This window comes from Pleurodeles waltl, chromosome 2_2 (assembly GCF_031143425.1).
Source record: "Pleurodeles waltl isolate 20211129_DDA chromosome 2_2, aPleWal1.hap1.20221129, whole genome shotgun sequence".
Lineage (NCBI taxonomy): Eukaryota > Metazoa > Chordata > Amphibia > Caudata > Salamandridae > Pleurodeles > Pleurodeles waltl.
Genome location: NC_090439.1, coordinates 411,517,076 through 411,544,122, shown reverse-complemented (window position 1 = coordinate 411,544,122; position 27,047 = coordinate 411,517,076). Strand labels below are relative to the sequence as shown.

Below are 27,047 nucleotides of genomic sequence, written 5' to 3'. Positions count from 1 at the left end.
ACCACTTGAAATACTCCTATTTGGATCAATTTCTAATTCTTGTAGGACTTTTGGAAGTATATCTAGGTCCTGATCTCTTTCCGCTATAGATAAAATAAGTGCGGTGTCACGCACTTCTTCAAATGATAAAGTACTTAATGAAACAGTGGTTGTGTCAAGTAAAGGATTTTCCATCGGATGTAACTGAAAATACCTTTTTAATTTAAGTTTTCGAACAAATTTGAATAAGTCTATCTTTGATCTACAGGGACCGCCAAAATTCCTGGGACAAAAATTAAGTCCCTTAGTCAAAAGACTTATGGCTCCTGAGTTTAACTCCATTTTAGAAAGATTGATGACACCTATAGATGCAGATGTTTCACAGTCTAGGTTTTCTTGTACCTTGATCTCGTTTGAACTCCGTCCATTCTTTTGGGGTTGAAATGTGCAGGTCCTCTGTGAATTTGCAACAAAAAAAAAACATTTTTGGCCCCAGAGGGGTTCCCTCCGAGACCCTACCACCAAGCCTAAGGGCCAGGATATAAGCACCCTGTCTCCTCATGTCTTCTTTTGCATTCTTCTAAGGACTCAGAACCCAGTCCTGAATCACTAGATAACTGTCACCACTTCCTGGTTGAGGTGGTGGCAGTCAGACAGATCTCAGGTTGAGATCTGGTGACTTTGTGGATTCTCCTCAGCATGACATATACAATCTTTGTGAACCTTAATTTCGCCCAAACTACTGAGTGGATTTACACCAAAACACAAAAAATCACTCTTCTGGATGTAGCTTTCTGCTTAATTTGTTGCAAATTGTTCAGCGGTTTGGGCTGTAGCGTTGTCTAAAGTTTCTATGGAAATTGAATGGGGTAAATCCCTTATAGGACTTTACTTATTCTAAGCCTCTGCTTGATGGATAATCCCGAAACGTTGTGCTGGAAGGCTCAGATTTTTTTTAACCCTGGCCAAAAATAAAAAATATTGGTGCTGGTTCGTTTTCTTGGCCAGCAGAAATCTTTCTTAATTTCGGTGTCAGAAGTATCTCTTTCTACCTTGTCGTATCATATTTCATTAAATTGCAAGTGTCAATCACTCCAGCTTGGCACACGTATGTCCCCTATACAGTTCGGGAGTGTGTGTAATCAAACTAAAAGCTACAGATATCCAAACAGTCCATACTGGAATTGTGGCGATTACACTACAGTAAATATGGGCCCAATAAGATTTTTTCCGTGTCAGTATTATCGTTGTATAAAATGTATTTTCAGCAGTAACAAACACTGGCCTGGGTAGCTAGCTGGGCCATGAATGCTTAGAACATTTCTGGTGCAATATCTATTTTCCAAGATCATTTACCCTATACGAAATGCAATGAATGCATCTTTTTAAAGTAAACAGTGAAGCATTAAAAGCATATGGAGGAAAAAAGAACACATGCTGACATCTATTAAGTGCATATTATATTGACAGTGCTTAAAAACAGTATAGTATGTACCCGTACAAACAATGAAGTGTATTATTGTTATTGCGCTGTGTGCAGGTATTTTTACTTTACAACATTTTTAATGCACTCAAAGTCCATGAGAAATGCTTTCCCATCATAACATTTTCGTGGCAAGAGATAAGTCTGTGTTAATTAAAGTATATTGTTGTTTCAAATAATCATTCAAACTAAAAGCAAGCCAGAAACAAAAAGCAAAAGTTTAAACTGTTTGGCCATGACAGCTTCCGAAAACAACAGCTTGCACAATATTTTCCTTTTCGACGATTTTTTCCTAAGGGTGAACAAAAAAGTCTCCTCCTGTTGAATCATTCACATTCTCTCGACCTCGGCTCAGGCAAAATGACACCATTCATCATAACTGAGAGTGTGATTAACAAAGGCCGAGCTGTTGGCTGATCCAAGTTAAAATGGACACTTCGAACAAATTGTTGAGATTATGGTAGATAAACTGTTTCTAGGTTTAACATAAAAAATATTTAAAGAACGGTGAATGTACGGATTCCTGTTACCATCCAATTTACAGGACTGATTGCCATCTAAATACACGTAGACATTCCTCTTCAGTCCGTTTTACAGCATGAGGGTTTAGTTCACTAACCCAGGTCTGTGAGTCTGCCTCTGTCACATCAGAATTCTATTCCAAAAATGAACAGTAAAAATCATACCATGTAGCATATAAGTCTAAATGATTTGCAAAGTGTGGGAAGAGACGTTAAGAAAATTATAAATCGTGTGCAGTATTGAAGCCAAGAGTCAAGGGAGTTGTTGTGTTGGGAGCCCTAGGCCCACATGATACTAAATGAGGGCAGACAGGGTTGTTGGCTTCGCATAACTGGCCCTGGGCACGTGCACCCAGCCCTTTTTTTAAGCAGGGTCACCTCACTGGTGACGCCTGTGATGGATGGGTGTGGGGGGAGTGTAGAAGCCAGCCCTCAGCAGAGTGACTGGTGGAAACACTAGAACGTGTTCAGCAGGATACTACAGGAGTGTTGGTGGAAATATGCTGTCTGTCCGGCAAAAGGCTGTTTACACACCTTTTGTGGAATCCCGAAAGTTATCTATGTTCCATAGGCAATTATTAAAGGGAGAGAATACCTTATCTTATAGGGGGACCTGAATGGATTTTAGTAGTTGCGGTCCTATTTTTCATCTTTGTGACTGGACCCACCATCGTGGGTCGAGGAGTGAACACAGTGTTTTAATGTTTAAGATTCACAGGCCCACATGATATGCAGCAGCTTTATCTCGCATTATCTAACAATCATAAAACACAGCTAGCGCTCCATCCTGTCGTAATGACTCTTTTGTTCTCTTGTAGTCTTCGTACCTTGTAATGCCTGGGCTTTCTTTAACCTGCAAGGATATGTTAGGGTCCCTGGTCCGTAGCTATGAGAGATTTGATTACAGTAACTGCGTTTCCTTTGTCCTTATGTAGATCCTGGATTGTATTTTCTTTGAGTTGATGCATTGACCTCTTATCCTTCAGAATACAACTGAGCTCGTTTTTGGGGAGTACTGCATCAGGTTTGTGACTCGAATCCTGAGGTACTGGATGGAGTGAATAACCACATAGTTTGAGTGGAAATATATTTTGCGGATTGGTTCGAGGCACGTATAGAAGGAACAGGGGAGAAGGACACACTAGTATTTTGATTTTAAATATATATATTATTTTTTTTGCAAGTGGCTGTGTTTACACGGGCTGTGAACCACCTTTGATTCCAGACTTAGGGGGTCATTCTGACCGCCGGGGCCAGGGTCGGCGGGAGCACCGCCGACAGACCGGCGGTGCCCCGCAGGGCCTTCTGACTGCGGCGGTTCGGCCGCGGTCAGACAAGGAAAACCGGCGGTCTCCCGCCGGTTTTCCGCTGCCCCTGTGAATCCTCCATGGCGGCGGAGCGCGCTCCGCCGCCATGGGGATTCTGACACCCCCTACCGCCATCCTGTTCCCGCCAGGAACAGGATGGCGGTAGGGGGTGCCGCGGGGCCCCTGGGGGCCCCTGCAGTGCCCATGCCAATGGCATGGGCACTGCAGGGGCCCCCGTAAGAGGGCCCCACTTTGTATTTCAGTGTCTGCTTTGCAGACACTGAAATACACGACGGGTGCCACTGCACCCGTCGCACCTTCCCACTACGCCGGCTCAATTCTGAGCCGGCGTCATCGTGGGAAGGTTGATTTGCCCTGGGCTGGCGGGCGGCCTTTTGGCGGTCGCCCGCCAGCCCAGGGCAAATCCCAAAATACCCTCAGCGGTCTTTCGACCGCGGAGCGGTATTTTGGTGGGGGAAGTCTGGCGGGCGGCCTCCGCCGCCCGCCAGACTTAGAATCACCCCCTTAATTTGGAACCAGGACATTTTCCATGTAGCAGTGTGTTTCAGGTTGTTCGTAGACTGGCAAATTGAGGTGTTGGAACCATCTCGGCATGTTTTCTATTTTCTACAATAGTGGTTTGTTTTGTACAAGTCATGTCTTGCACATGTTAAAACTGAACTCTTTAAGGAATGGCTTTCGCTCCCATCTTGTTTACATTGCAACTCGTTCCTCTCTAGAAGTGCTCAGCTCACAATGAAATCAGTAAGGTGGTTCTAGTTTTTTTATTTTTTATTATGGCCTACTAACTTCTTCACTTTTTATCCATGCTCGTGTAACTTAAGGGATAAGTCAAGTTAGCTGTTATGTAACTACAGTGGGAACAATTATATATTATAATTATTTTACGAATTAAAGAGTAGGTATTGCCTTTCCTGTTGTCTTATAGGTGAAAGATGGGCAACGAACAGTGATGTTGTGACTTGACTTGGCTGCTGTGGGACCAGTGTCACACTTTGTGATGGTCAATGTTATTTTTGGCCGTATTGAGCTTGGCTTACCTAATCTGTATTTAGAAGCAATGGCGTATGGTGACAAAAGTGGTTTACCAGTCAGTGACTGTTGGAGTTAGCCCTTTTTTCAGGGTTATCCCAAACGTTTTGCCATCCTCATCCTATTTTTCTGATGTTCTTTTTGTTGGACTTAAACTCCCCATTCTTTACACATAGGTCACCCCTAAGGTAGGCCCTATGTGAAAGATGCTGTGTAAGTAAAAAGTAGGACATATAGCTTTATGTTTTGCAAGTCCTGGTAGTGACAAACAACCTATTTAATTTTTCACTACTGTGAAGTCTGCTACTCCTATAGGTTAGCACTGAGAATTCTCTTTTACACTTTTAAGTGGTAATTCCTGATCAGAAAGGAGTAGCTTTGACATATTTGGTATTATCAGAATACTGGTGACAAATTCTACCTACTGGTGTGGTTGGATTTTACATTAATATTTTTAGAAATGCCACTTTTAGAAAGGAGGCATTCCTCTGTTCTTATAATTCTGTGTGCTTTGCCACAACACAGGAAGGGCTAGATGTGACAGGGAATACATCTGTATTCATCTGCATACTGATAGTCTTCCTGTGCGGGGAGAGGGACAGGTTGTCCTGCCCTCACCCAAAGGGCTGATTTACCCCCTACTGATCATCTGGTGCCAGAGCTGGGTTGAAAGGATTTATTGTGCACCTTAAAGGATTCCTTTAGAGTCACCCCTTAATCAAAGACAATTTTGAGTATAAGTACAGGGCTTCAGACCCCATGATGCTAGCCAGTGCGTGTGACTTGTAACCAGACTCTGCTGGCCCTTCCTATTGCACTTTGCCACAGGACTAATGTGCTGCCAGGACGAAATGCCATTGGGACTACCTGCTTTGGAGTGCTGTATGGCTCTCTGTTGGGGCTGGAGGGACTTTGACTTTGCTAAGTACCTGGATGTGCTGGCCTGCCTACTTGCCACTTACTGTGTGTCGTCCAAGTGTTCTCAGAGGAGTCCAGCACTTGCTGAACTCTGGTGACAGCTCCTTGCCTGTACAGAACTAGAGCGTGGCAAGCATTTGATCCTTCTAACACCAGTGAGTGGTGAGTGCTCTTATACCAGCCCTTATACAAGCAGAGAGCATGTATCTAACACTTATGACCTCACCAACAAGGGCCTGTGTTTTTCCGAACGTGGCCTTTCTGACCAGAAACGTGATGTTCAGCAGTTTGGAAGAAAGGTGCTGTGCCAAGGCAACTGAGAGAATCCTCTCTTGAGGGGACCCGCCATGCTGTTTCTGAGCAACTCCAGGTGCCTCCTCTGCTGATGACAACACCATTCCTCCAGTCCTGCAGAGCAGCAGAGCCTCAGGACAGCGACTGCCACTTTAGTCCTCCAACGCCAGAAGCACGTCTGGATCCAGTAAAGGTACTCAGGGACGGTAGTAGTCTGTTACAGCTGCACTGCGTGCTCGCAGGCACTGCACTTTGAGGACTGATAACAGGGGACCAATGAGGTCTTACCCACATGATCCTTAGGTTGTTGCCCCCCCTTTGCGGAGGAATGTATCTTGGGGGCACTTGATCTTCTATCAGCATTGCTTATTCCAACAACACGGGGTGAACCCTCATCAGAGGCCCATGGGTACAGCGTGGAACGACCGCTAGGAACTTGCCTCTGTTAGGAAGACTTTGGATTACCATATTATAGGTAGTAGATGCACAGCTACTTCTGTGCCCTACAATGGAAAGCCTGGTTACCATACCAAAAAGGTCAGCAGAAGAGCAAGCATGTTGTGATCTAGGTACTTATGGTAATGATTGATGATTCATGTGCTTGTCTCTAAAAGTATTAGCATTACTTGTACTACAATATGATATATGTGTCTTTAACTTCCATTGTTCAGGATAACAAGTACTATCTCAGTATTTGCATGATATGCACAGTATTTGTGATTCATGTTGTTTTAGGTCTTGCCTGCTCTGCACTAAGCTATCAGAGGGTGAGCACATGTTATCTTTGGTGTGTAACTTACTTGCCCTGACTAGAGTGGTGGTTTCTGCCTTGCTTAGGTGCATACCCTACCCAACCAGAAACTCAATTTCCAACAGTGACCATCTAAGGTCAAGCAATGGTTTCTTTAAAGATCAGCAGGTGAGATGATCAGATACAACAAAAGCATGGAAGGTCTCTTATTTTGTCACGCAACCCGCCACTTGGTATGATCAGCTGCCAGGACACCAGACAATATAATAAGTTCTGAGTAAAGGCCCTGGATTAGAGAACTAGGTTTAGGTTATCACTTCTGAGCTGGGGGAAGAGGTAGCTGCCACAAGCGTCCCTGCAGTTTTTTCTTGTGGGAGTACCACTCCTAGAGGGAGGGTGTGACACCGCAGAAGGAAAGGCAGGGGGAGGAAGGACTCACCCCTGACCCTGGATCAATCCAAGGGTACAGATGCTGGATTGGAAGACCAGTTGCAGGACTGCACTCATGAACTGGTGGGAGAGCTGAACAGGACGGATAGCACAAGTGCCCAGACAGTTCTGGAATCTGGGGTTCACTTATCCAAAAGGAGGGTATGGAACCCCAGAATGAGGGGTAGGGGAGAAATAACTCACCCCTGACTCCTGTCCAGTCTACGGGTACAGACGCTAGGTTGGAGTACCAGTCTCAGGATACCAACCTTGAGTTGGTGGGAGGTAGAGTGGAAAGAAGATGTGATGCACCTGGGTTTTCCCCCCCTCTCTCCCCCCCCCCCCCAATTCTAAGATGCCCCTGATGTCAGGGAAACCTCAAGATCCTATAGGGAACTCCTTTGCCAGCCCCAAGGCTGGAAGAGAAGCTTACCCAATAGCCCCATTTAGGACCTCCACTTAGCAGTGGGTGGTCCGGGCCTGGCTCTTAACACGGACACTGATAGCTTCTGTTAGGTGTTGTTCTTATGGACAGAGTTTTCCTTGGGTTGGTGACAGAAGTTAGACCCAAGGGTGGAATGAGCCACATGGCTTTGATGGCCATGGTGGCACTGTCTGCCAAATGGGATGTATCTCTGGACAACTTAAGGTTAGATGCTTCACAAATGGGGTCCACAGGTGAGGGTTAACAATGGGTTACCTTAGTGGGCCCTGAGAGTATACACAGAGGGATCCACCTGGAATCAGAGAGGTATAGAACAGGCACGTGCCCCTGCAGTAGTGGGCCATGGTCCATGTTGTATTGCCCTAAGCACGGAAGCATCAAGGTTTTGATTAGTCTACCCTGGTTTTAGGCTGGAGGGGGTTGTGTTAGACCTAGCTTTTTTGCAGGGTTATTCCAAACTCTTTGCCTTCCTCCTTCTATTGTTATGACCTTCTCTTTGTTCGTTTTAGGACTCTAGGCACATTAGCATTTCTAAACAGTGCTAAATTGCATGTGCTCTCTCCTCTTAACATAGTATAATTATTTTACACCTGTTTGACATATTTGATTTACTTGCGAGTCCCTTGTGAAGTGATATACCATATACCCAGGGCCTGTAATTTAAATGCTACTAGTGGGCTTTCAACACTGGATTGTGCCACCCACGGAAACTAATCTTTCAAATCGGTCTCGGGGCTGCCACTGCAGGGCCTGTGTGCACTGCTTACTGTCACTTGGATTTGGCATTTAAAACTACTTGACAAGCCTTAAACTCTCCTTTTATTATACATAGATCACTCCTAAGGTAGGCCCTAGGTAGCCCTATGGGCAGGGTGATGTGTAAGTAAAAGGTAGGACATGTACTTTTCTGTCTTGCATGTCCCCATAGTGACAAAGCCTATTTCATTTTTCACTACTGTTAGACTTGCTCCTCTCATAGGTTAGCATTGGAATTGTTTAATTGTTAATTCCCTATCCGTATGATTATATGTGCTTTTAAGTTCCATTTCCCTGGATAATGAGTACTATTGCAGTGTTTGCATAAGATGCACAGTATTTGTGATTCGTGTTGTTTTTGGTCTTGTTTTATGTACGATACCATATATATGTTTTGTACTGTATAATCCTGTGTGGAGTCTCTGTTGTGGTGTATTCATTGTGTTGCTGTGTGAGTGTATTGCACAAACGTTTTACAAATTGCCTTTGATGATAAGCCTGCCTGTGCTAAGCTATCAGAGGATGTGCACAGGTTATCTCTGATGTGTAACTTACTTGCCCTAAATAGAATGGTGGTTACTGCCTGCCTTAGGTGCATACCCTACCCAACCAGAAACTTAATTTCCAACAGTGACCATCTAAGGTCAAGCAATGGTTTATTTAAAGATCAGCAGGTCAGAGGATCAGATACAACAAAAGCATGGAAGGTCTCTTATTTTGTCACAGAACCCGCCACTTGGTATGATCAGCTGCCAGGACACCAGACAATATAATAAGTTCTGAGTAAAGGACATAACTGGCGACAAGCATGCAACCAAGGAGTAGTGTTTGCCATTATGATGTGACCTTGTCCCCACAGTCCTGTAAATGTAATTCCATCAGTGTTTCTCCCTTCTCTCTGCAGCCTTTGTTTACTACTGACCAAAAGTACAGACTGTTAAGAGAAAGTTTGTGCTACTATAACATGATCACAACTTAGGTAAGTGTCAAGAGAAAGATTTTCTTAACTCACACATTTGCACTGCTAAGAGTGTGGACAGTAGGCAAGCCCGGAAGGTGGCGCTCAATTGAAGACTCAGAGACAGTCTATACCCACTTCCACCACTCCAGCAGACCAGTGTGCATGTTTTCCTTAGCATGCTTGTTGTTGCATTCCAATTATAATCAAGCATTAACAAAGCCGATACCTCACACATTGCATCACTGCAATTCGAATTTACATAGCTTTATAAAGCTGTAATAAGCACTTTTAGAATGTGGGCTATACTAGTATCATAAGCCATCATTGGAGATCTATTGTAGAAGGCTTCAGGACTACCTAAAACCATTATTAGAGGCACTTGTAATAGGCTGCAGCACATAAGGCCATTATTAGAGGTCACTTATAGTAGGCTTTTGTTTCTGAATCTACTACTTGAGGTCCCTTGTATCATGTTGCAGTACTTAGGGCCACTGTTAGATGTCAAATAAGCTTCAGTCAAAGCCCCCTCATCCTCAGGACTCCAGAGAACTATGAAGAGCCCAGCTATTCCTTAAGATCTTCTTTTGCTGAATGTGGGAAAGAACGAGGCAAAAATCTAGATCATGTTCTCCTTTTAGATAGGCAGCTCACAGATCAGACCTGGATTAAACATATAAATTTGGAGATTCACTTTGACAAGTCTGATTTTTGTTTCTCCAGTGCCTAAATAAACATTGCTGTGATCATTGTGGTGATAATTATGATTATCAAGGCTCAGAGTGCTACTCCTCTATCGTTTAGAAGAAGTCACACTGACATCAGTAAGGAGTACTAATCACATGAATGCTGAGCCACTACTAAGTGCATTTTATTAGGAAGAGTTTGTCCCGTTTCTTTGAATGTGTTGGTGACCTGGGATAGCTTGGTATTTGCTAACACTCCTCCCTTGCAATTTACAAGCTGTGGTGAAAGCAAGTGCAAAGCAGATAGAGGAAGGGAATCCTGGCTGTGCTACTGATGATTGGGGGGGGGGGGGGGGGGGGGAGATGGCTCTCTCTTCATAAAGAGAAGAAGAATGAGAGGAAAAAGGAGGGAGTGGCGAGTGCTGCACAAATGTATGCTAGCATAAGAAAGAGAGGAGCAAGAGCAGAGGCAGAAGGAAAGACAGTATAGGGATAAAAAAAAAAAAGAGGCAAGGGATGAACAGAACAGAGCAAAAGAGAGCATCATAGAAGTGCTCACATCAGAAAAGGGTAGGGACTAGAAATAGAAGGAATGAGAGCAAAGGGAGACAAGCATTTGCAAAGCAATGGGTCTTGCATTTGCTTAACTTAGAGCTATTATGACTGTAAATTCCTAACTGGACTTTTGTCACATAAATTGAAAATGAAAAGTAAAACAGTTGAAATAAGCAAGCCAATTCAAAGCGCCATGGCTGCCATGAGGGTGAGCGCGAAGGAGAGAGACAAAAGGAAAAAGAAGTTCGCTCGAAGTCAAACGTATCGGCAAACATGCAATTATCCATGTGACACGGTCGATGGCCAAGGCGGTAACAAAACTGCCCCAAGGAGGGACAAACATAAAGCATTTACCAATGATAACAAAGGATTTTTGAAAGGCAAGCCCACGAATGAGTGATAGTGATGGGCGTGAGGTGGGTGTGGTTAAAAGCCCAGAGGTAGAGCACAACAGGTCAGAGCGCTTGCGCACTCGACCTAAAAAAAGAGGAGGCAGAGCAACACAGAGTGTGGTAGAGCAGAACAGAGGTCAGTTTACAACAAACAGAGGGGTGAATGGAATGTGGCAGTGCGAAAAAGAGGAAAATATAATGTGAAGTAGGTGCAATTAGGAACCAACACCAGGGAAGGAAGGAGGGGGCTGCATAGCAAAGAGCTCAACAACCACAAGGGAAAGAGTAAGGGGAGGGATATGCAACTCAATGAATCACTAATAGGCTAATGTTATAGAAACATGTGAAAGGTAGTACACTGCCCTGCCATCAGCAGGGGAAGGATCCACTTTTCAGTCAAAAATGCAGGTGAAACCAAAATACGCCAGCGGAAGGACAAAACCAAGAATAGTGAGAAAAACACTGAAACAGGAGCAGAGAACTGAAATGAGGAAGGAGCCATCCTATTGAGTCCCAAAGGCAACACTTGGTATTATAAAAGTATTGGTTATAACGTCTGCTGCATAAAGCCAATTTGCTTTATAATATTCCGAGTTACTGAATAAAACGCATCGCATTATTTCTCAATAAGGCCCTGAACTCTCACTATTACACCTTTGTGTTTATTATACTTTTATAACTGCTCAGTTATTTTACAGGCTATTTCTTACTCTAAATCAACCCAGAGCAATCACATCTCTAATATTTGAATGCTTAGCATGGATTGTTTTAACTCATTTGCAACCATTCATCAATAATCCGTTGTCGAAAACGCTAGTCAGAAATTCCATTTTGATATCAAATCTAAACTCCTCTTTGGAACATTTCTTATGATTGGAATTGTAAGAGATATGGAAAAGGTTTATAAAACCCTCTCCATTTGAGACTTGTCAGCTGCCATCACAATCCTTTTTCCCCTCAGCTGAATCAGAGCTACTGGTGCCCTCGTTCCGAACTCGATAATAACTTTAGAATGGTGTCTGATTTAATCTGCATAAGTAAAGATTCCCTGGCATGTTTGAATACTGGGACAAGCTCACTTTGTGATCTTAATCTCAGTGAGAATTTGCAACACTCATTTCACATGCAATTTTCCAACATTAGTCACAGGTTTAATTAATGGAAAGCGCGAAGCATTACATGACTCTGAATTTGAAAGTATTCTTCTGAATAATCCGATTTTCAGACCTGATACTCCCTGCATAATTCTCCTAAGGTCAGTTCTCATAAATGTGTTTAGAAGAATCTTGAAAAAGTGACCTTTGATGCATTTCTTTGCTTTTTGGTTGATAACTTTGCCTTCCATTTCACTCCTATGTTTTTCAAGTGCTGAACGGTGTTCACTTTTCACAACCAGACAAATAATGTGCGTGTTTTCATTATTCAGTTAAGCCTACAGCACCATTAGACTGGCATGGGATTATAAACATGATTGGCAACAGAAGAGTACTCATCAGTTATTTGTTTATTGTTCACTGAGATGCGCTGCCTTAAATACTGAAGTAGGTATCTTGATGGCACCAAACATCATGGACACAATATCGAAGGACAGAATATAAAAAGGTACATAAGCTACATTTTCTATACCTAATTTCACATATATGAACCTTAATGACCTCCTCTATATACACTTACCATTCGATATTTTGGCCCTTGATATTCTGTTCACAATGTTACTGCATCACAATATTCCAAGCCTTGATATTCCAGAGTACAACTGTTCACCATAACCAATGGAGGCCTGGAATCAGGTGTATGCATGTCCTATTTAAGCAGAGGGCACTAGCTAGATAGCAGCAGAGCATTGATTCACATTTGTGCAATTGCAGTATTCTTTCACAGTTTGAGGCACAAGGAGATCGAGTGATTTGCTCAGAATCACATGTTTAGTGAGGTTCCAGAACCTGGATCAGAATCCAAGTCTCCTCATTTAAAGTCTATAGCTCAGTTACTTAACCCTATCTATAGTGACCACAATAATTTTGGCATAGATATGGTTGCTGCTTGTATCACCCAGAGGTTCAAAATAACAAAATGATAACAGGCATGCTCAACGGATAGTTTTCCATATCTCTACCGCGATAAAGCTGCTTGTCAGAGCACTTGTCAAATAGGGTTGCCTTTATTGAGAACTTACTAGAAAATAGGACAGAGTTATTCATATACATGCTCAGATTCTCCACTGTAGAACTGAATAAATGCTAAGGCATCTAACTCGCTCGCTCGCTCTGACTCGAGTCCGCCTAATTCCTTTTGACACAAAATCAAACAAGGTCAAAAGCTAAATACCCGAAAACATTGCTGCAGTTTACAAATGGAATGCTCTCATCTACAAATCTAGTTTTTTAAAACGTGTGTTTGTAGTTTACCTAAAAACAAGTGTTAAAGTTCTTATAGTTTTAGGCCTTGAACAAATAAATGTTCACCACTCTCAGCTTTTCGGATGCAGGTTGACATCGAATAGGACATATGTAGGCTTACACTGGAACCCAATTCACGAAGATTTTACAGTGTGTAGGTGTGACTTATACTTATGGTACTCAGAACTTATTCCCCGGCTTCCTCCTGATCAGGTTTAAGCCAGGAGTAGTTATAACTTACTGAAAGAATTGAACTCAAGAGTAAGTACGGAGTGCTATGAATGTGTAAGTTGCAGCAAATTCTTTGTGAACGGGGCCCTCAGGCTTTGAAAACTGGGGTGCTTGCTCTTCTTTATTCAATCAGGGCATAGAGGATATATATTTTTAAAGCTACTTCACATGGCCCCTGGTGTCCCAGAAGCATACACTTAATGTGTGTCTTTGTTTTCACTTCAGAGGCAAGAAAACCGGGTTTGATCTACTCTGAACTGTTTGCAGCGCTAAAAGTGCAGTCAGCAGAACTTCACAGTAACGTTGTGTGGCTTCGTTTCAGCCTGGCTTGCAAAAGGATTTTGAGAACCACAAGGAAACCAAGAAATGTACTTAGATTAGGGGTTGGGGCGTACTTTTATTTTTCATGTTTCTTGTATTTTTTTTCCTGTTCAGGACCATAATGCGTGTCCTGGCTGTAGCAAATAGGGAAAATCGTATGTCAATGCATTCTCCCTAAATAGGGTGAACAGTCATAATTCTACTTCACTGTTGATCTTAGGTTTCCACTGGCAGAGTCCGCAGGGGCACTGGTGGCAGAAGCAGGACAGTCTGCCCAACTCTAAGTAGAATGGACAGACTGTCAGTATGAGAGACAGGGTACTCTGTCATGCATGTTGTGAAATACCCTGAACACCAAACTCTTATTAACTCTCTAAGTCTAAAGTGAAAACCTTGGGCTGAATCAGGCAGCAAATTAATGCAAGTGTTAAAGTGAATTAGGTGGCTACAAAATATAGCTTTGTTCTGCTCTGGACATGTGGTGCCAATAAAACAATGACTTCAGCAAGAGCTCAGGAATGATGCATCTTATTTTGCAGAGCCTCATAGGCTTCAGCCTTTGACTTTGTTCCGCTTTAGGGTTCTGTCCTCCAATACGTAGACTAATTTGGAAGTCAAAGACTTTGACTGAGATGACCTGCTAGGACTTTCTAAACTCAGCTCTATCACAGTTAGTCCTAAATTATGCCTAAATCCTGAGCAATCACTAATTGGTCTTTTTCAATGATGTTTTATTTTTTTGTAGGTGCCTTTGCCTTTAAACTTTAGCAGTTCCTTTCTCTTGTTTCACTTACTAAATTTGACTTGTTTATGTGTTTTTTCAACTATGTTTTCATCCCTTTTTCTAAATGTTTTTGGGAATTTATTGCGTTGTTTTCTTCACTTTGATATTGTTGGTACTGCCACAACTAACACATAATTATCGGGGGGGGGGGTGGGGGGGGGGGGGGTTATGTGCTATTTGTACCACAGATGTAAGGAGTTGAGCAGCAAGTCACTAAATCTTCTGTTACTTAACCAGATTGTATTCATTAACTTGGTAAGGGTCCCACATAACTAAATTTATAATCCACTTTCTGACATGAAGAAATTGCCAACGTGTTCCACAAAATTATTGTTTCATCAGGACAATGAATGAGTGTTACAGTTACTCAAGAAGGTAAAGTACACTCTAGTAAAATGATCTATGGCACATTGAAACAGAAACAATTGGCATAGTGTTCTGGTCAATCTCACATTTATATTTATTCTATGAACTGATTTGCTTGTCGAATTTTTTGTTGCCACTTTGTTTATGACATTAAAATTATAGTATGTGAAAGATTTTGTGAATGGCACACAGAGGAACTCAGACTGACGAAATGTCATTACAAGCAACTGGAGCACAAATGGAGAACAAGTCAGGACACAGATTAAAACTTCATCAAGACCACCCTAAGACACTACCATCTGCAAATACAGAACAATAGGTACACAGCTCTTGCAGACTACATTGATGCCAACACAAACAGAAACAAGGACATCTACACTATCATGAACATTTTCACTGCGCCTCTAGTCGCCTTCTGCAACATCACCCCCTCACCACACCTTTGTAACAAGCTCTTGGAATTCTCCTGCAACAAAATTACCTCCATTTATGACAACTTCGACCCTCAACCGGACCCTGTCACTGTAGCAACTCAACTTCTCATCATGAACGAAGAAGAACCCTGATCTTGTGACCCTCTGTCCCAATGTTGAAACTGCTGCTTCTATGAATACCATGAACTCGAGCCCCGTTTGAACTTTGCCCCCCCTCACCATGTCTTAATCAAAGGACTCCTACCAATTAGCAAAGCACTAACATCCATCCTAAATGCCTCCATCGACTCAACCACATTCCCGGACACCTGGAAATATGACTAAGTCTTGTCCCTACTTAAGAAATAATTGACTAACCAAGCCATACTCTCTACAACAGACCTTCTTTGTACCATAACCAGCCAAGGTCTAATCAACTAATTATTTGACACCTCACTGACCAACTTAGTAATCACCAGCTTCTTGGTGCCACTCATCCTGCACTCGGGTCTAACCAGAATACAGAAACAGCACTCATTGCTGCCACAGGCGACGTAGGCATGATCCTTGACAGAGGAGACACGACAGCCTTCCATCTCCTGGACAAATCTACAACATTTGATACGGTCTCGCACCCGATCCTCATTAGGTGCCTGCATAAGAGTGGCATTCAAGGAACAGCTCTCTGCTGGATCTGCCACTACTTAAGGGATAGAAGACAAGTTGTCAGCCTGGCACCTTACTCCTCAGAAGCCCACAAACTCATCCTCAGAGTTGCATCCTCTTCAATGAATACATTATCCATCTGGCCAACGTCATTAATGCACACAACATCAACATCCTCTCCTTCGCCAATGACATGCAACCCACACTGTCCTCTTCAGACAAGACCCCACCACAGGAAGCAAATTCACTGCCTGCATGACTAATTTCACCAACTGAATAAAGCCAACTGTCTCAAGCTCAAAAACAACAAGGAAGGAGTAGTGATTTTCAGCAAGAAAACGTCTTCATGGGAGTCCAACTGGTGGCCAGCTGAATTCCTACTCACACTCATACTCATACCTACACCCAGAACCGAAGCCAAGAACCTCAGAATCATCACTGAAACCAAACTAGACATAAAAACTTAAATCAGTGATGTCACTGCATCCTGCTACCACACCCTGAAGATGTTCAGGAAGATCTTCAAATGGCTCCCAAGCAACACCAGAAAAATCATCATGCACGCTCTAGTCACCAGCAAGCTGGCCTACGGAAACACCTTCTATGTCAGGATCACAGACAACTCACCAAAAGATGACAAATCGGGAACTCATACTGAACCTCCCACACAGAACTCACTTCAAACTCCTCACATACACATTCAAGGTACTACACAACTTAGGCCCCATCTACCAGAACAGTTGAATCTCCTTCTACCAAACACCCAGATACCCCCATTCTGTAGGACTCCTACATTCACACATAGAGCTATATCAGGAGGATGGGTGTTATCTTAAATCACTACTTACACATGGAACGACCTCTCACTCCACACCAAAGCACTCCTGCTTAGCACCAGGATACCCTTGCAGATAATAGTGTGTTTTACAAATACACATACCATAGCACAAGTATGGCCAATTGTGACTTTTTGGTGCACATGAACACTAAGGGCCTGTATTAGAGTGGGACTGTTACTGAAAAAGGAGTCATTAAAAAGGTGGCAGTGGGGACAACTCAGGGAAGCACAAACATGATATCTAGGTAAAAAATAAGAAAAAATGTGACTCTCAGAATCTTATATCATGTTTGCCAAAGTGTCTCCATCACAGGAACTGCTTCTTAAAAGTTCCTACAAAAGTTTGCATTTTGTTATTTTATTTTCCCATTTCAAATTTAAAAGGTTCAAAATCGTTGCTGGTTTTAAACTAGAGTTTTAAGTTTCAGTTAAAAATGTTTCATAAAGGGTGACCTAACAGGCATGAAACTGACAATTGTTATTTCAATTGCCCTAAATTCTATGTTACCTAGTAGGCAGAAATGATAACGGGCACGATCAGTGGATAATTTTCCAATTCTCGGTCACGATAAAGCTTGTCGGGCACTTGTCAAATAGTGCTGCCTTAAATGAGAATTTACTAGAAAAGAGGACAGTTTTATTCATATGCAAGGTCAGATCCTCCACCGTAATGCTGAATAAATGATATCGCATCTAGCTCGCTCACTCTGACTCCTCAGCTTAATTCGTGTTGACACAAAGTAAAAAAACAAAGTCAAAAACTAAATACCAGACACAAAGTTGCAGTTTCAGAGGGCACAGTCTCACTAACAAATCTAGTTTTTGAAGGTGTGTGTTTGTAACCCATATTAAAATAAGAATAAACTGTGTTCAAATAGATTTAGGGTTTAAACAATAAATGTTCAGCTCTCATCTTCCCGGATACCGTTTAACATCAAATGAGAAGACCTTATGACGTTTAGGTGTGAGCATAGCTCAGTCCTGTGGTACTCATGGTTTATTTGCAGAATTCAGTCTGGTTAGGAGGAAGCCAAATGTACTCAATGACTTACGCCAGGAATGGAACACAGGAATAAGTGAGGAGCACTATAAAAAATATGTTACACCACTTCTTGTGAACAGGGCCCTCAGTCTTTGAAATTGTTTATTTATTTCATGCCTTAGTTATTTAAACTATACATGAATAGAAAACACTATAAAAAGCAGAAATAATAAAATCCCGATTAATATAACTAATACAATGGTTAAGATGCCTCGGACAAAACACAATAACATTTAATCGAATCCTATGATTAAAAGCTGGTAATTCCTCGCAATTATATTTTGACGCACGCTAGTGCATTAGAGCTAATTGAATAAAAACATGGTGATTCAAGCCTGTGCGTCCTGCCTGAGCATATGGCTCAACATGCACAGTGCAGTGTGCAGAGAGTGAGTATTTTGTGCAGAGCCACTGTGGCTAAGTATGCAAAGCCGGCTCTATGTAAGCATATGGCCAGATCTACTTTATTGTAAGAGGCAGCACCTTCCATGCACTACTAAACCGCTGTAGGAAGACGCAGGGCCGGAACTGCCTGCTGCCTGACGCTGGTCTGCCTACGTGATCGAAGTGACGTGCGCTGGACCTCACACCTAGCCGCTGCTTAAAGTTTTACATCTAGTGAACCATGGATCACACACACCTACAAAGCGGTTCCGCAGAACACTATTCTTAAATAGCTTTTGAAAATGCCAATGAAAATAAAAGACGCACTTGTAGATTAGGTTGAAAGGTGCTATGAACAGCTATGAGGAGTAGCGCATCAGGTTAATCTAAGGATACGCTGGTAAAAGGCGCTTAGAGCAGAACAACGGGGGCACACATACTCGATTATTGGTCTACGGAAGATGATCCAATGTACCCTGTTTCTCCCTGGAGAGTCTTTGAAATTGTGTTTTTAGCTCTTTGTATGTTCAGGGGTGCCATAGAATATATTTTAAAGCTTAATCACGGACCCCTGCGTCCCACAACTATAAAACGTAATGTGCGTCTTTCTTTTTACTTCAGAGAGCTTGTCATGACAACCCTAAAGTTATAGGAACCATTATCAAGTTTTTGCTACATCTGAAGGGCAGGAAATCATTCTGTAAAGAAGTAAAACATTTTTGTTGAGGTGAATTTTTGAGCATATATTTTTTGCAGATGCTCATATAAACGCATACAGTTATTGGGCACATTATTTTAAATGTTGGTGTGCTTTCAATAAAATTAATATGAATGTACATTTGGATGTTGTTTGAAAACTTTACACCAGTTTGATTTCCAATTCTCATTCCTTGCTTTCCATAGCTCACTTTTCCCTCTCTTAATTATCTTCCTCCAAGTGCACATGTGGCTTTTTAAAGAGGTATTTGGTTTTCCCTTGTGAACTCTGTCTCACCTACAATCACCAGCAATAAGGTCTCCAAAATGTTTTTCTGGTTGTGTATGGTGATGTTTGAACCCCAGTGTGACATTATTCACCAGATGGCCTTCTTAACTATAAATAGAACCACTGATATTATGCAGCAGGGGAGGAGCAAATTATGCACTGGATTTGACTAAATTATGCTGCAAGTAAAGAGAAATTATATGACATACGTTTTGTGATAGTATTACTTCACAGTGTTGTCATTTTTACACGTTAACACTGTCTGTGTCAAGGTTTAATCTCATTAGTACTGGTTTAACATCCACATACAGTAATAGGCAACTGAAAAGGGGACCAGAGGACAATGTTTAGGGCCTTCCACTGCACTGCAACATATATCAAGGCAATTTTAGTAACTTTGATCCCTTTTGAGCTAGAAACATTTTTTTAAATAAAATCTGTAGATTATGCAGCATATGGTGGATAGATTGCCAAATGTGGCAAATCCCTAATTGTGCTGAAACCACTGCAACAAGAGTCATGTACTTCCAGTGGCCCTGTATATAAAGGACAGAGATACTTCCTGTTCCTGTAGGCCCTGGCAGGTAGGTACTCAAAGGAAAACGGGATGCATTTAAAAAGAAAAACAAAATGTTTCGGTTTCATATTTTTAATAGCAGGCAGCGGTCTGTGGGACCACTGCCTGCTCTTAAAAAAACTTTTTGCATGCATTCACAAAGGGGATGGGGTCCCTTGCCCTTTGCCACTGGGTTAACACCAAGTTGAAATTAGTGCTAATTGCAATTGTTTTGCGACCGCATTTACTGTCACAAAACAATCATACATACCATTTAGATATGGTATTAGGAGGGGATGCCCTGAACATGCCCCTTCCTAATACAGAATCGTAAAACCCAAATTGCGATTCGGTAACAACTTACTGAATTGCAATTTGGGCTTTGTACCTCCCAAAAAGCATTTTTCTAGTTGCAAATGGGCGATTCACAAAAATGCTTTGTACATGGGGACCCAAGAGTCTTACAAGTGAACCGCATTGAACCAACTCAAAGTTAACTATGTATTAATGTGGACAGTAGGGTGGCCACCTCACTCCATGTCATCACAGACACCGTTTCTAGTCCTGCCCTTTTGTGGGACAGGCTATTGCCTTCTGGGCATTTTAGTCTTGGATTATCTTCATTGAGGGAGTCAGGCAAACAAATCTGATAGCAATGATTTGAGGGTTAAAAAAATGCAATGCTAGAAGTAGTTTCCACCATAACCTGGTGAAGCTAGGTGGCCCTCCTAGTTGACAGGCTGCACTTTTTTGAATATTTAGAAACATTTTATTGGGTATTTACCACTGTGAAAACAGTTGGTGATTGATTCGCCTAAGAGCAGGAAAAAATAAATGTTCAGGTTCAGCAGGTTGAGGAAATGCCTCCAAAATTGTTGAAAGGGTCGGAAAAGGGTCGGTACATGGAGACATATTTTCAGCAGGTACAAATGCTTGTTAGGAGACATTTCCTAATGTGAGCATGTACAAAAGCACAATTCCTTTTTTACAGGACAGAAGGACAGTATATGGAGAGTACTTCAAAAAGTCAGATTATTACTCAAAATGAAGCTGCAAGTCAACGTTAATAAATGTCAAACTTTGTCTAATGACTCATTCTAACGATGACACATTTTGAGGTACTTTGCGTTGATTCAACACCTAAGCAGGCCTTGTCAGTAGTGGTTTTAACCAAAAAAAAAAAAAGAAATGTCTGCAAAGTTTATAAAAAAAGATTCGGAGCCAGAACTTGAATCATAAAAACAAACGTTCTGAGCTCATCAAACGTCCAATTCACCCCCCTCCCCAAAAAACCTCCAAATGAGTAATTTGAATTTGACCTGATACTATGAACTCAGGCCTACTGCTGATCAAGTTAAAATGTGGTCGCACATTAGGACCCCGAAAGTGAGAAACAATGCCAAGAGTGTCCCGATTTGTCGTCGAACATTGAGCTGGAGGTAATCAATAAAGGAGAAGCTCTACGCCACTAAGGACCTAAAACCACGGAAATAGTTTATTTCTTGTGAGGCATCTCTGTGCCCTTCTTGTATTCCCGCCGCATTCCAGCTCGTTAAAGTTATTTGAAGATCAGAGGCGACTGCTCAGAATTCAACCCACGCATAGAGAAGTCTGCAAAACTTTCACTTTGTCAACTGAAATGCGGAAAGTAATGAGAGAGCAGACACACGGCGGCGTGCTTAGTACCTCACCAGAGGAGCGGAACTATCGCTAGTGCAGCAGGTATAGCGGCACCGGGGGCCAGTACTTAAAAAGTACACTGCACCCTAACTGTCTGGCTTTTACTACCCAACCAAAGCAGCATGTGCAGAGGAAGGGCATTCTCCTTTCTTGATGTAGGGCCCATGTCACTCTCGGAAAAGGACCAACCCTCACTCCATTACTGTTATATATATATATATATTCAAACAAACCAGCTGTTAGGACCTTGTAAGACGACTGTCGTAATATTTTTGAAGACTCCATTGAAATAGACCAATGAGAGTGAACACTAAACTCTCATGAAATGGCATGTCACTGCACCTTACTTTAAAAAAAGGGAAATAATCCACAAAGATCATGTTTTGACATACATACCTGATGTATATATTGGAAGTGGAAAAAAAACTACTCTGAATACAACATCTATTAGACTTTGCTGCTGTGAAGATGGTAGATTACGTGAAAGTCCATTGAGTTAAACGCTCCTCGTTGACATCGGATGTTTTATGCACTTCACAAGATAGATTCCCAGAAATGCTGACTCAATCTTCCATCCTTCTGAGCTCGGTAAACTGAAACTATTATGTTGGATAACAGAAACGCCTCGTATTCACAGCATCTGGGGAAACTTGATGCACTACATTAAATGTGTCACTGCAGTACTTCACAGTTGTTTTTCTTCTGTTTAATGATTCTGTTTCCAAATGTAATTCAACAACAGGCATCCTATTATCCTTGTAAATACGCGCTTCGGCGCACCACATTGAGCACGTAAGCGCTATACCAATGCTACAACAGAGTACGATACAAACGAGCATCAGGAAACGGTACGTCTCAAAGCACTGTCATGCTTCCAAATACAATCCTTAAAGGCTGAGAGAAACGGGGGCATGTTTCCTGCAGTGGGAAAGTTGCCGCTCAATTAAGCCCAGTTCTTGGCCTGTGGAAATATGCTTTTAGGTCTCATAAAATTCTTCCACTGCCTCCCCCACAACTACACTTCACATTTCAACGAGGTTTTCTATGAATGGTGAGGCAGGGAGCACACGACAGAACTCCGATGTATAAACGGCTTGCCCCCTCGCCCGCCCGTGAGTTCTCACTGGTGAACATGTCTATCAATAGCTCAGCTACTTACAACAATACTGCAAGTCCAACTTTTCACGTGTTCGGTCCTTACTCGATTAACTTCACTCATACTCAGGAGGTAGGCCCCTTCATAACAAGCCCCTTAAGAAAATCCCCGTTCCAGATTCGTTGAGTGACAATGTAACAACCCGAGCTTCATTACCTCTATGAGAACAGTACATCCAATCAGAGCTCAAGACTATCATACCGACTGAAACAGAGCGCGTGGAACATAAGGGGTCCTTACCCAATCCAGATTCTCCACATACATCCAGATGAGAGGCAAAGCTAAACAGGAAACATAGTTGAGTGGGCGTTTGTGTTCATTGCAGAAATCCGAAGCAACCTAAAACTCAAAGATTCCCTTCCACATGGGTACAAATGGCCCTTCTTCCTCTGAGCCGATAACAGTTGAAGAGGGTTACACGCATTCAGTGATATCAGGACCAAGATCTGCTTCAGTGGAGGAAGTGTATGACGTTATATAGGGAACACGTCATGAGATGCAGCCTGTTAAGGTAGCCCTGCAGAAAAGGAGCGATAGTCTGAAGGGATATATCATTTGTGAATATTAGGCGCCAAACCCTGTAGCTGAAGCGGACACCTACATGAGCACGGCAACAAGTGTCATAGGAGAAAGACTTTAAAAAGATTAAGGAAGAAAGTACTGAACAGAGAAAGAGAGTTTGAGGTACAAAGAAGTTACTTCGACCTGTATGCAGAGTATTCATGGCATACTCGTGGATTTCAGGAGTGAGTCTGGTGTCAAATCTACTCACAACAAAACCTTTGTGATTCAGTTGCAATAAAAGCAGGAAGGTTGTCTCCCGTCTCCAGTCTCCATTAAGAGACAAACAAAATTGCTCCCTTTGAACCGAAAGAGCAGTAATTAAAATCAGGATGGACCTGACCCGCACAAAGAAGGAACTTGTTCCCCCGCCCGTCAACACAGCCAGGTGTGGCAACCTAACTTTCTGGTATAATGAGGTGCGCGAGCTGTATGCCCTGGTGATGAGGTGCTTATGGGAGGGAGAGAGAGGGGGGGGGGGGGGGGGTTCAACATGTATTCATGATGGTGCTCATATAAGATGCATATAGGACAGACTAAGGTAACCGTCAAGAGAGGACAGGCAGGCCCTACTAACGCCGTTATAAGTAGGGGGTTATTTCCTCCTCAAGTCACGTCTCATCAGCCTCGCGTCATAGTAACATTTTTTTTCTGGAGTGAGCATACAAGTGCAGTTGAAAACAGATAAGAACAGGTCGTATGTGCTTCTGATGTTTTCATACGAGCCTCTGCGTTGAAGTTCTTTACATTTTCCACCATGGCTTGATAAATGTGTTTGCTTAAGAACTGCCCTCCAGAAGCGTATGGAAAGGTTACTCGTTTTTCCCACACTCAAAGTTTTCATTCAATATTGACAAGTAAACATTTCTTTAAAACTCACAGTGAGAATGAGACACTTCCCTCCAGCCAATCGCCACGTGAAGCGTGGCGCGAGCTTTCATTTTTAATTAGCAGGTTCTCAACAGGTGTACTTTACTTTCACGATTTTGGAGCTACTGAGGTGAAATCGCCAACAAAACCCGTTCCGAGCCTTCCCTACAGGGACAAATCTCCAGGACTTTAATACACCAAAAATCATTATTTTCGAGATCGAGATCCTGGCCCTAGTTCACGGAATCAAGACATATGGAATTCTGTCCCTGTGAATGAATCCGCCTACCTGAAAATATCCCCCATGGTTTAGGAATTTGTGTGACAGTAGGTCTGTCCCCAACAGCAGATTAGTGAGGATTCCAGTGAGGGTTCACCCGCAAAACTCATAAAATGTTTTTCGGTATTTGCACCTGCACATTTTCGTGTGCGTACGTGGCGCGGTTTTGATTAATCCTTGGAATCTGCGTCAGTCTCACAGCTTCTGACGGTATCACCTGCAATTCTTTAAAAAATAATTAAATGTCAAAAAAATTCTCAGTTTAGGGGTTCGAGTAGATGAGTAAATGTTCAAATTTTCTTTCGTGTGTTGTGTTAAACAAGCCCTAGCGCATTTGTTACGTTCACAGAGAAAGAACACTCAAAAAAGTTCACTGGGTTTGGATGTACTTCTTTTGCTCAATCAGTTTGCAACAAGCATGCAGACTGACTGACTGTCCTATTCGCAACAACATCAATATTTTGCTAATAACGTCGCCACAGCTGTCGCGCACCACAGGTTCGGATTAGCCCGCAGGGAACCAGTCAGTGCTTAATTTGTGCTTGTTGTTTCCGGTGCTGAGCACCGGCACTTATTTTTGTGGCCGGGGCTCACTCTTCTGTCTCAAGCATTTGACGCGAGCAAAAGACACATATGGGAAAGACGGAAGAAGGATAAAACGAAAAAGCATCAGGAAGGGAGAAAGTAGAAAGCTGCAAGAGTGAGCTGAAGAGGCAGGCACTGGCTTTATATGGATTGAAGAGGCCCGAAATGGCTTTAGGATTACGCCGCCTCAGTATTCCGTGTTCCCACATTTAACTGCAGCAGCCCTGTGTTTAAGGTGTTTAAGAGGAGGACTTTGGGCACCGGCACGTTTTTATTTACAAATTAATCACTGTGCCCAAGGTGCTGATCTGACAGGTCAGTTTTCTGGCTGTTTGCAGGACTATTCTAGGTTCTACCAGTCCGGTTTTTATTGCTGATTTCCATAATATTACCACAAGCAGTGGTCTTCAAACTTTTTAATGCCCCTCCCCCAGCGGGAAAAAAATAATTGGCCCCCCTCTCCAAATGTTTTACAATTATTCTATTACATTGGCAATGTTAAAGTATGTTTACACTTACTTAACCACTGTAGTTAAGTTCTTTTACTGTTTTCAAAATACAATAAATTACATGATGCCAAACACTGGTCAGGGAGGCATTACTATTGTGGAAACGTATTTACAGTGGGATTATTAGAAGTGGAGAAGGCGGTTTTAAAGAGTATTTGAGGTCCCTAACCGTTTGACACACACTCATAGCTTGAATATAAACTACAATAGAGGTTAATGATGGCCCATTACAGAACAGTTTACTGCTGCTCATTTTCTGTTACCTTAAAAAAGGCCCTATTATTAACATAATGCTTCTTTTGGCCAGAGCCTCACACCTACCACTTGAGCCCCCCCCTCCCCTCCAGTTTGAAGACCCCTGCGATAATGGTTGCCTATCTCCGTTGTAAAACACCCACAAAGCTGACGTTACAGGTTCAAATCTACCTCGATTTGGAAATGGGAGTCAATTTTAGCTATCTGGTTCACTACTGTGTGCCACTTTTACTCTGATGTCCGGACCGAGTTACTTACCCAGCCCGTACAGAGTAAACCACACCGGCCCGTGCTCACATTGTGTGTACTGCTCACGTTAAGAAGTGATGAAGTACATCGCTTACCCCTGTAGTTACATTTTCGCGTGAGCTCTTGTTCTTCCCCAGCTCTGTGCATATTAGAAATATGGTGCCATCATTTCCACGGTCGTTTGTAGTCGCTGATTATGTTACGTGTGAAAGTAACGGTTTATAATAAAAAATCTAGATTAGAGCCGCTAGAGGGCGCCACGAAGCAAGAACCGTGGCCAGAGCTTTAAAAACTTGGTTTAGAAATGGAGACAAGTTCGTTATTGAATACTGCACATGTGGAATCAATTCACAATCATTGCTCGAATCCTACACACGGTTAAGCAAAAGTCTTCTTGTTACTGTACTGAAAGTCTCGATTAGCACATAAGGTAAATGGCAGCTAGAGACATTTCTTACCTCATTCGAGGACACTTTGGTGAGGTACCGGACGGTCAACCCAAGTAGGACGTGCTTCTTGGCGCTGGTTAGAAGAAGCCAGTGAGAATGAGCCGTCAGCGTTCGAGTCCACGTTTCCACACCTTGAAGGCACCGTTGTCCACCCCAAGTTCGCACTCCCACTGTCATGCCGCAATCATCCCTAATGGAATATATATATATATATACCATGACATTAAGAGCAGTGACTTAAAACTCGACTTTTAACCACGAAGGATCAGGTGGGTCCCTCGACCCCGTTTCCCCCAAGACATCACGCCCTGCACATAGCCGTTTCAGACCGTAGAAAACTAGAGGAGCCAGTCCTTCTCTGGAAGATGATCTCGGACGAAACCACACACCCCAAAGGTAGCAGCCCTCTGAAAGAAATTAGGAAGAATTTCCTCTCAGAAAGCCGCAGGCACAGTCCAGTTATTTTCCAGGCGGGGGAGGCAGATTTTGCTGCCCCTGCCTTTTATTGAGATGGTAGTGTCTGCTTTCACAACTGCTCCTGCATGTTGTCGAGCAGCTCCTCCTCTCAGCTCGCAGCCTAACCGATCAGAGCCCAGCAATAGTACCGGGGAGGGAGGAATACAGCGAGAGGCGGCGAGAGTGCAGCGGCAACAATGGGAGGGGTGGAGCAGGGAAGTGCTCTGGTGTCCTGCCTTCAGTCTCCCGCATTCTAGCGCTGTTAGTGACAGGGCAGGCTGCCCATGGTGTGCTGCACTGCAAGGGCTCGTCTCGTGCAGGGTCACTACGCCAGGAAAGCGACCCACCTTACCTTCAATGAGCGTTTCTTGTGGCATGTCTAAACATTTGTTCACCTGATATAAAAACACACACACATACATACACACACACACACACACACGCCCTTATGGGTCTCTGTTTATTTTATCTATCACAATATGTAA

The 27,047-nt window shown here is 42.8% G+C and overlaps 1 protein-coding gene across 1 annotated transcript in view; it reads right to left on the bottom strand.

Annotated features, from left to right (window-relative positions):
- Positions 1 to 26,666, bottom strand: part of LOC138282393 (dermatan-sulfate epimerase-like protein) — an 81,194-nt gene extending 54,528 nt beyond the window's left edge. Inside the window, exon 1 of the mRNA XM_069219907.1 lies at positions 26,116 to 26,666. The gene's annotated coding sequence lies outside the window, so the exon portion shown is untranslated. The remainder of the gene's footprint in view (positions 1 to 26,115) is intronic.
- Between the last annotated feature and the right edge of the window lie 381 nt (positions 26,667 to 27,047).